This window comes from Octodon degus, unplaced genomic scaffold (genome assembly GCF_000260255.1).
Source record: "Octodon degus isolate 3935 unplaced genomic scaffold, OctDeg1.0 scaffold00035, whole genome shotgun sequence".
Classification (NCBI taxonomy): Eukaryota; Metazoa; Chordata; class Mammalia; order Rodentia; family Octodontidae; genus Octodon; species Octodon degus.
In genome coordinates, this window is record NW_004524611.1 from 12,805,162 (window position 1) to 12,815,195 (window position 10,034).

Genomic DNA, 10,034 nt, shown 5'->3' on the forward strand with positions numbered 1-10,034 from the left:
CAGTGCTCCTGCAGTGCCAGGATTACAGGTGGGCACCACCTTGCCCAGTGCTCCTGCAGTGCCAGGATTACAGGTGGGCACCACCTTGCCCAGTTCCCAGGCAGCTTTGAAAGCAGCCAGGGCTGGGGAGGGGGCCAGGCTGCACCCTTCAAGGGCTGAGTAGAGGCCAAGAAGCCTGGTGCCACGGGAGGCCGACAGCCCTGCCCACACCCCCTCAGCTGCTTCCCACTGGTGGTGGGCTCTACATGCCCTCTACATGTTCCCAGAAAGAGAAAGTTTACCCAAGTCTAAGCCAGGAGGCAAAGACCCTTCTTCCCTTTAGGACACCGGGCCAACTCCTGTCCTTCTTGGGCCACTTGTAGCTACAGGACACAGAGGTGTCAATGACAAGGGCATGTGTGAAGGCAAAACTTTGAGAGGTGGAAGAATCTGCTTTCTTCCTTTCAATTTGGACCATGATGTGATGACTGGAGGTGATGTAGCCATTTTGTGACCATGAAGACAAAACCCAACATGCTAAATCAAAAACAGAGCCAGTACTTCATTCCTTCTAGGATGGCTACAATGGAGAAGACACACTTAACGAGTCTTGATGGCTATGCAGAGAAACCAGAACTCTTATCTACTCTGCTGTTAGAGATATAAAATAGCCCATCTGCTACGCACAACAGACCAGAAGTTCCTCAAAAGGTCACCCTAATCTATATAACTCAGCATTTTCATTTCTAGGTATTTACCCCAGAGTATGGTACTTACACTATCCCACAGCTGAGCAAAACTGACTAAGGCAGAACCTGTTTTATAAGAAAATAGGGACAGGGATATAGCTCAGTGGCACAGTACCTGCCTAGCAAGCACGAGGTCCCGAGCTCAATTTCTGGTACCAAAAAAAAGATTGTACCTGGATGTGGTGAGGCAGTGCACTGTAATCCTGGTGCTTCAGGAGGCTGAGGCAGGAAGACCCCAGTAAGAGCCCACCCACCGGGTGATTCAGCAATACCTTGTCTCAAAACAAAAACAAAAAGAGCTGGGATGTACTCAGTGGCAAGGCCCTGGCTTTCATCTCCGGTGCCACACAGGGAACAAGAAAACAAAATGAGTAACTAAAAATTGAAACAACACGGCAGGGAGGAAGGGACTTGAACCCCTGGAGCCGCAGCTGAGGCTGACCCCGGCCTCTGCCGCTCACAGCTTCATCTCACAAGGGCCAGGCCTACCTCTCTGTTCCCCCTGTCCTCAGCATCCTGTCGGCCAGGGCCATGCTCACCCCCATGTCCGGGTGACAGGGGCTAAGGGGTGGCGGCCCTGGCCAGGCTGGTGACCAGGATTCAGTGCCTGCATGCACGAGTGGACACACACACGATCCCTCCGCATACACAACATGCAGACAGACACACACAGCATCACGCATGCGTCTGATCCGCTCGTGTTCATAGAAGAGAACCCTGAATGGGGCTGTCCCAGAAATGGGGACACACAGCACTCCCCAGTCACCAGGGGAGGGGGCAGCTGGTGAGGCAGGACTGGTGGTGGAGGACACCCCCACCTTCAAAGACCCCACCCCCACCCCAGCCTGGCCCCAGATGCCCAAAGTAGGTAACAGACTAGCCCGGGGCACCTGCACACAGTCTATAATGCGGACACCTGGGCTGGGGACACCAGCTTGGGACAACAGAAGTCCCAGCCCGACCTGCAGCTGTATCAGCCCAGTGAGGCAACAGCATGAAAAGCACATGCTCAGGGAAAGCTGTGAGGAGCTGGGTGTGGGAGGGAGCACACAGCTGCGATCCCAGCATTCCGGGAGGCTGAGGCAGGAGGGCTGTAAATTCCAGCTCAGTCTGGGAAACTCAGTAGGCCCCTGTCTCAAAAGCAACAGCACTGGGGATGTAGCTCAGCTCAGCTCAGTGTACAGTCCCTGGATTGAATCCCTAGTGTGGCAGAGGTGGGGGGCCGAGCACGAGAGATGAGAAGAAAGGGAAGAGAGAATGTGCGCACGCGTGATCCCAAGGTCCCTCCCAGGCAGCCCTGGGCCAGCCCGCACAAGCCTAGACAGAGCTGATCTCCCCAGGGCCGAGCATCTGGGGGTGGCCAGGCAGACAGGGCCCAGCAGGTCCACTGAGGTTCAGCCAATCCTGTGCTCCAGGGGCTGAGGGCAAGCACAGAATGGGGAATGAGGGAGTCCCATCACCAGCTGAGACTTGAACCCGCACCTGCCTGGCTTCCGAGGCTCCGTAGCTGAGCTGCAATGTGGGCAGCGCCTCTGACTCAGGACAAACAGGAGCACCTTACCCTCACCCTCGGAGGCGCCCGGCAGGCAGAAGGGCGAAGGGCTGGGATCAAAGGGAGGCTGTGGTTTCCCACCTGCCCAGCTGGGAGCCGGCTGCACAGGGCAGGGCGCCTCACAGAGCCCCACGCCCTGCCTGGCCTCTCTGCTGGAAGCCGCCACACCTGAAAAACCAGCTCCCGGATAAACAGGAGACACTGAGGGCCCAGGCCCAGTCCAGAGCCCCTCTGGGGCTGCCAGGACCACCCCAGAGCTGGATGGGTGGGCAGAGGGGTCTTTCCTGTAGGCTGCCACCCGGGAGCACCCCAGGGCCCCGCCGGCACCAGGCAGAAGGGTGGAGCCGCCCAGGCCTTTAGGAGACCAGAGGTGGGAGGGCGCAGGGGTGGATCCCAGGGTGTGCTGTGGGGTCTGCTTTGGGAAGGTATCCCCAAAACTAAAGTTAAAACTAAAGTTCAAATCTCACAGGGACTGGGGCACAACTCAGTGGCAGAGAGCTTGTCTGACACACCTAAAGTCCTAGCTTCCGTTCCCAGCAAAACACATGCAGAGAAAACCCTGAATCTCAGCTGGATGTGGCAGCACATGCCTCCAGTCCCAGCACTTGGGGAGGCTGAGGCAGGAAGCTCCTAAGTTAAAGCCTGCCCAGTCTGGGCAACTTGACGACCTTGTCTCCAGACTAAAAATAACAAAAAGGGCTGAAGATGTAGCTCCATATCAAGCTCCTGAGTTCAATTTCCCCTGTGCAAAAAATAATAATAACAAAAGTAAAACAAAGAATCTCTCTAGACACCCACACCAGCCACATGGCCAGCTAGGAGCTGTTGCCTTAGGAAGCTATGATGCCCACCAAAGCCACATGTGGGTTTGCCAATCAAAACCACCCAGCTCCCACTAGGTGAGCCCCTGTACAACACACCCCAGCATCAACCCAACCCATGCAGTGCCATTCTCCAGATAGTGAAACTGAGGCCCAGCCAGTCAGGCTACTGTCACAGGTGATGGCTGGAGACAGGCCGGGACTGGCCCACTGCAAGCTTCCATGGCCACCCAGAACCTCAGTGCTGCCCACACAGACATCTGTTCCCACGGTACATCCCAAGGGTATGTCAACTAAAATTTTATGGAGAGCTCTATGAAGTAACTGGGCTAAACACAGATGTCACTGTTGCTGAGGGGACACAGGCAGCTAGAGCCTTAAAATGCTCTGTGGAGATCCGCAAGTGGGTCTCGAATGGACCCCACAAACAAAGCCTTCTGTTCCCCTCTTCAAAGATGAGTAAAACCAAGCCGGGTATGGTGCCACAGGCCTATAATCCCAGCAGCACTGTGGAAGGCTGAGGCAGGAGGACGGCAAATGTGGCCCCTGCCTGGAGAGAACTTGTCTCAGAATAGTGAAATTGAGAAAGGGCTGAACATGTGGCTCAGGCCAAAGGCCCTGGGTTCAATCCCCAGCACCGCAAGAAATAACAGTAAAAATAAATGGCCGGCAACGTAGCTTGTGGCATAGTGCTTCAAGGTCCCGAGTTTGATTCCCAGGACCCTCCCCCAAAAAACAAAAACAAAAAAAAAGTAAAACTTAGCAAACTGAGGCCCCTGGAAATGTTAAGCCACCAGGGGTGAAGCAGCTGGGTTCTGCCTGACCCTAAATCCTGCCCCAGACTCCAGGCACCCTCCTTCACAGAGACGCAGGATTTCTACCCAAGCAGCACACCCAGAGGACTGAGTAGTTCAGGCTGGGACCCCCGACGCTTTTGCTGGCAGGGAGAGGGTTCCAGGAGCTGGGGGAGGTGCCCCAGTTCTGCCAGCCTCCTGCTGTCTAGGTGCTGGGCGCCCACCCGGGCCCCTCTGAGGGTGGCAGCAGGAAGGTGTAATTTCATCGCAGCCTTCGCTGTTTGAGTCACCAGAAACGCAGGATGAAATTCCAGCTCTGAGGACAAAAGTGTGCTGCTCTCCTGGCTCGGGGTCAATGTGGGAGGAGATGGGGCTCAGGCGCTGCCACAGGGCCCCCCCACAGCACTCCCATGGGAAGGAGAAGAGTCCCCTTCTTGGGGTGCTGGGAGGGGCAGGGCTTGGCATGTGGCCTTTCAGACTGCCTGCCACCAGGAGGAACCTGCTCCCGACACACCCAGCCCAGTCCCATGATGAGGACACCCGGGGAATGACCTGCAAGGGACAGCCAAGAAAACCAGCCTCCAAGGTCGGGCCTACAGTGTGAGCCCATTTATGGGACTCTGGAAACTCGAACTCAGGACAGCACAGATCTGCACGGCCAGGGGCCAGGCCAGGGACTTTCTCTGTCCTGCGGAGGGTGGGGCCCCAGAAGTGCACACTGGGCAAAGTTCTTTAACGGCACACAGAGGACACAGGTATTCACCAGCTTTGTCCCCAACCCTGCAGGACAAACAGCCTCTGCAGAGTGAGCCCTTCCCTGTGCAGGCCTGGGATGACACAGGCACCTGGGGGACAACCCAGACCCGGAGTACCCCGGGCATCAATCCAGATGCAAGCAACATGTCCAGTCCAGGTCAGAGGTTATGGACCAGGGGACCCCAGCCTCTCACTTCCAGGCCAGACTCCCCACTGCAGGGCTCACAGGGGACCCCAGCCTGGGACACCAGCATTGCGGAGTGCAGCTGGTCCCAATAACCACTAAACAGGGGTTTGAAAGGCAAGGGAAACATGCTGAAATATAATCCCCTATGCGAGGTATTAAGAGGGAACCCCAACAGAAGACATGGTGAGGGATCAATGGGAGGCACGAAGGGGTCCCATAACAGCACCAGTGGCTTAGGAGGGGACTGGGAGAGAGTCAGGCATGATGCTGCACGCTTGTCATCTCCTCACTCCGGGAGGCTGAGGCAGAAGAGTGTGAATTCAAGCCCAAACTGGACAATGCAGTCACTGAACGAGAACCTGTCTCAAAAAATACTTACAAAGGGCTGGGGATGTAGCTCAGCATGACACCCTGGACTGAGGGCCTAGTACTGCAAAGGAGAGAGGGAGAGAGAGAGGGAGAGAGAGGGGGAGAGAGAGAGAGAGAGAGAGAGAGAGAGAGAGAGAGAGAGAGAGAGAGAGACCGACCCCCCCCCCAGGGGTCCAAGCCAGATCTCAGCTCGAGTCCTTCCCACTCATGGCCCACAATCTTGAACTTCTAGAGCCACAGGCTGAGGAAATCTGAGTTCTTTTACAATCATCCAGCCTGCAGCCTTCAGTTACAGACATGGATAGGGACCAAGAGCGACCAGACTACCTTTGCCACAGAGCCACCCTGAGGCAAGATCTTCCTGCAGGAAATGGGGACAGCACAGAACCTGTCTTCCGCGCTCCCACCTGGCTGTGCAAACCTTTTGTTTCTGTTTTTGCAACAAAGTTTTGCTATGTCACACAGGCTGCCTCTAAGTTGTCATCCTCCTGATTCAGCCCCCTAACTAATGGGATTGCAGGCATGTACTGCCGGGCTCAGCTCAGCTTTGCATATCTTTTAAGATTGATTGATTGATTGATTGATTGGGAACAGGGCCTTGCTATGCAGCTCGGACTCATAGTGATCTTCCTGTCTCAGCATCCCCAGTGCTGGAATTACAGGTGTGCGTCACCTCACCCAGTTTTGGTGGCCAGCTGGGCCCAGGGCCAGCATGGCATGTGGTACCAGAGATCGAACCTGGGTCCTCGAGCTTTGCCAGGCAGGCACTTAGACCACCAAGGTATCTCCCCAGCCCCAGCTGTGCACATCTTGATGGAGAATCTTAGCTTGGTGTACAAATGAGGGTATCTCCGGAAACTTCCCGCCTCCTTCCAGCACTGTCTGGGGCATACTGGCCCAGAGGACTCTGAAACAAGGCTTTCTGGGCTGAGGAGCCCTGTGAGGCCCATTAGTCACTCCAAAGCCACCTCCCATGCCACCCAAGCTGAACAGGACTAACAGGGCCCTCGGACCACAGACTAGAGAAAACCTTAGAGAAGTTAGGGTGACCACGAGTGGGGCAAGCTTGCTGCAGACTCCCCTGAGTCTTGGGGCAGGACCCCAACTCCAGGCCCAGCCACACCTCCCCGGCTCCCAACAGCCCCCCACTCAGGCTGCAGCAGTAGGGCTGCAAGATAAGCAGGTCCCCGCAGCAGCACACCCCAAACACCGCCTCATCCGGCACCCACCCGAAACCCTAATTTAACCAGGCATCCTTATTTTCATTCGCTAAATCTAGCAACCCGGAGCAGGTGGGCCTGAAGAAGCGAGGCAGGTGGGCCTGAAACAGCTCTGGGATAGCCAGGCCCAGGGCCGAGAGGAGGGCATCAGGAAGGAGAGTTCTGCTCCCTGCCCCAGCTCCCAGAGAGCACCCCAAGTCTGCGCACAGAGGAAATGCGGGACAGGTGTCACCTCAGCTGAGAGCACACCACACTTAGGGAGCCATGGAGCTAAACCAAGTCCATCAGTCCTGGAGACCCAGAGGGAAGGGGGTGGGACCTGGGACCGGAAGTCCTGTGGGAGGGAGATAGAGTTGGGGTATGGGACAGGGAGGGGAGGAACTGCTATAGCACTGGGGCCTCCCAAAGTGCTCTGTCCCCTAAACCCACACTGCTCAACTCTACAGCCGAGAGACATCTGGGCTTGGAACCTTTAGGATGGAAGAGCCAGGTGTAGTGGCTCGGCCCATCATCCCAGCACTCTGGCAGGCTGAGGCAGGAGGATCACCAAGTTCCAGTTTAGACAGAGCAACTCCTCAACTTAATGAGACCTCACATCAAAAAATAAAGGGGTGGGGATTTAATTCAATGCAAAAGCACTGGGTTCCATCCTGGTAGTGCAATAACAAAACAAAATTCCAAAGAACAGCAAGGAAACCATGGACCAGCATTGTTCCAGAGAGCACAGAGCGGCCTGAGGAACAACTCTGCTGCTTGTAGAGTCCACTCAAGGGGGCTGGCCCTCCACCGGACCCCATCACCTACCCCTGCAGCCTGGACAGCCCCACCTCTCACAGCCTCTGGCCAGGTGCACCACCCCACCTGCCTCTAGTTCCATCAGTCTCTCCAAGGGTCCCTGGTCCTTTTGGGAGCCTCTTTTTCAAACCTGAACCCAGCATGGGGGACCCCTCTGGCATCTGTGAATTCCACTGCTGGTCCTGCTCCCCAGGGGTTCCCATGCTCTCCAGCCACCAGGAAAAGTAGGATGGATGTGATTTAGGGAGCAGAGCCTCATGCATGGGTTTTGGGAAGATCAAGGTGAGGTGATGGGGTGGGGGAAAGTGGGGCCCAGGAACGAGGGGAGCAGGAGCTCATTCTTTCATTTGCCCATGGACTCATTCATTCATTCATGCGGCACACAGCCATTCAACAGGCGCCCTGCCTGCCCCTGGCGCAGCTGACACGAACAACTGAGTGCAATCAATGTTGGGACAGAGTAAAGACAGACAGGATGTCACAGGGACAGAGGTAGCCCTCTGATCAGCCCTGCGGACAAGAAAGGCTTCTGCTAGAGATCACAGCCAAGCCCTGGCTGGAAGGTGGAAAGGAAAGGGTGGATTCTACAACCTCACCCCCACTCCTGGGCACCCACCTCCCACCCCTAGTCAGGCAGGACCATCAAAGGGAGCCCCAGCCCCTGGAGGGGAGGGGCAGGAAGGGCCCTGGAGAGGGCGGGACAGCAAGAGGAGGGGCCAGCACAGAGCTGGGCTGGGAGGAAGCAAGGCCACTCGGGACATGGTGGCCAGGGTGCAGCCGGTGGGAAGAGCGACAAACTCCAGAGGTGGCGCTTGGGAGATTCATGTAGTCTGTGGCTCCAAGGTCATGCTTAGGACACAAACACCCCAAGCCACTGTCACCCACCAGGTCACTCTGAGATGCTCAGCTAGGGTTTCCAAGAACGGGTGTCACCAAACTATGCATGCCCAGGTCTCACTGCCTACGCAGGCACAGCTGCCTCTGAGACCCCTATCATTATGGCTGCCTCTGGGACTGTCCCCAAGACTGCCACCGTGTCACAGGCCAGAGGTGGCCCTAGGAGCCTGCCTTCAATGAACAGGCAAAAATTATTTGCAAGGAGCACACTGCCAAGGAACGATCCTTCCCTGAGTACCCAGAGGACCGTCCTCATATTAAGTAGGTTAAGCGGGCCCAACAACACTGTCCCCTAGAGACCCACTTCCCCACCTTCAGCCCCAAGTTCTCTGCTATTTCCCGAGAGCAGGTGGAGCACTACTGAGCCCAGCCCTCCCCCAATCCAATGCCAGGTTCCTCTAGGACCCTCGGAGTTGGAACTGCCAATTCTAGGTCATCCTCTGAGCTGGCGGCAGAACAGGGTGCCCGGAAGCAGGTGCCAGGTCTGCCGCTGGTCCCTGCCAGGCCAAAGTCAAGCTCACCCTCCTGGGCCCCAAACAGGTGATCCCTCCTGGCCACCTGGTGGCCCCAGCTCCCCGCCAGCCAGCTGCCCACCTCCTCTTCCTGCTCGGACTATGGAATAAATAATCAATGCCCAGTGCCCTCTCTCTCTGGGAATGACGCTGCTGAAATAAATGAACTGCTCCCAGGCCCCTCCTAAGCCCCAAGCCCCAGGAGCCAGCAGCCCCGGCCACAGGGCAGCTGAACACACAGTGGGGCCAGCAGTGACCACAGAGGCCAAGGTGGCTTCAGTCCATCCCTCCCTGCCACTCTGAGCAATAGGGCACCCCCACCATTGCCCATTCTCAGAGAGATATGGGGCCTGCCCTCCCTGCCCAGGGCCACCCACAGCACCCCGTGGGCACATATGCCACCCACGTGCCCAGCTGGAAGACCCCACATGCCTGTTTCCCTCCATTCAGCCGGACAGGCACACAGAAGTCCTGCGCCAAGCCTGGTCCTGGCAGGCCGGGTCACCAGGGCAGACCCAGAGTGTGAGCCCTCCAGCCAGCCCAGCCACGAGGGCACAACTCCCCACGCGGTGCTCAGAGCCTGGGCCCAGCCGGGAAAAACCTGCTCCCTCCCCCGCTGGCAAGCTGGGGTCCAGCCATCATCCCAGGGACCCCATGGGATGGGGGTACGCAGAAAGCACCCCGGGCCCTCCTCCTGCCCGCCCCTTGGCACAACTCAGAGACCACCCACAGAGCGGGCTTCCCCAACTTGCTCCTCTGAACCCTCATCGCCCTGCGTTCTCCTGAGTGTGCCCCCCACTCGGGCTCAGCCGCCACTATTCAGGCAAGGTTCCCTCCTGGGGGACCCCCAAGGATCCAGGATGCGGGGCATGTGGGCTCCACCTGTGAGTGGGGGTACAGCAGCCCAGGGACAGAGTGGTGGGGGGGCGCGGCCTTCCCAGCCCCCCTTCCCGGCCTGGCGGGCAACACACTGACCTCATTCGCCAACTGCAGCAGCCTGCGGGCGCCGGCCCGGGGGGCCCCCCATCTCCGTAAGGACCCGGTGGGGGAAGGAAAAGGGGGTGACAGCTCTCGGCTCCCACTCCCTCCTAGCAGGTTGGGGGGGACGTCCGTGAGTCCGTCCGTCCGTCCCCTCCCCCGGCCCCGAATTCTAATCCCGGTCACGTGCCTCCCCCGTGCACCCAAAAGCCGGACCCAGATTCGGGAACACCTTGAGGGGGAGGGGCGGGTGGGGGTGGGGAGCAGGGGGAGGGGGAAGCAGGGCCCGGGCTCCTGCCCCCCGCAAAAGTTTCTCCTACCTTGGAGGATCCCCAAGCGCTCCTGCCAGCGGCGCCCCGGCCCGGCCCGCGGCCAGGACGCGCAGCCTCCTGCCTCTGCCTCCCTAATTAATCCGGAGAATGGGG

The 10,034-nt window shown here is 57.9% G+C and overlaps 1 protein-coding gene across 3 annotated transcripts in view; it reads right to left on the reverse strand.

Moving 5' to 3' along the window:
• Gtf2ird1 (GTF2I repeat domain containing 1) overlaps positions 1 to 10,034 on the reverse strand; it is a 74,281-nt gene that overhangs the window by 63,704 nt on the left and 543 nt on the right. Inside the window, exon 1 of one of the 3 annotated variants that reach the window (XM_023714519.1) lies at positions 9,930 to 10,028. The exons of 1 other annotated variant lie outside the window; for it this stretch is intronic. The gene's annotated coding sequence lies outside the window, so the exon portion shown is untranslated. Of the gene's footprint in view, positions 1 to 9,606; positions 9,744 to 9,929; positions 10,029 to 10,034 lie in introns of those variants that run through there. One more of the 3 variants, XM_023714520.1, reaches the window with a different exon arrangement.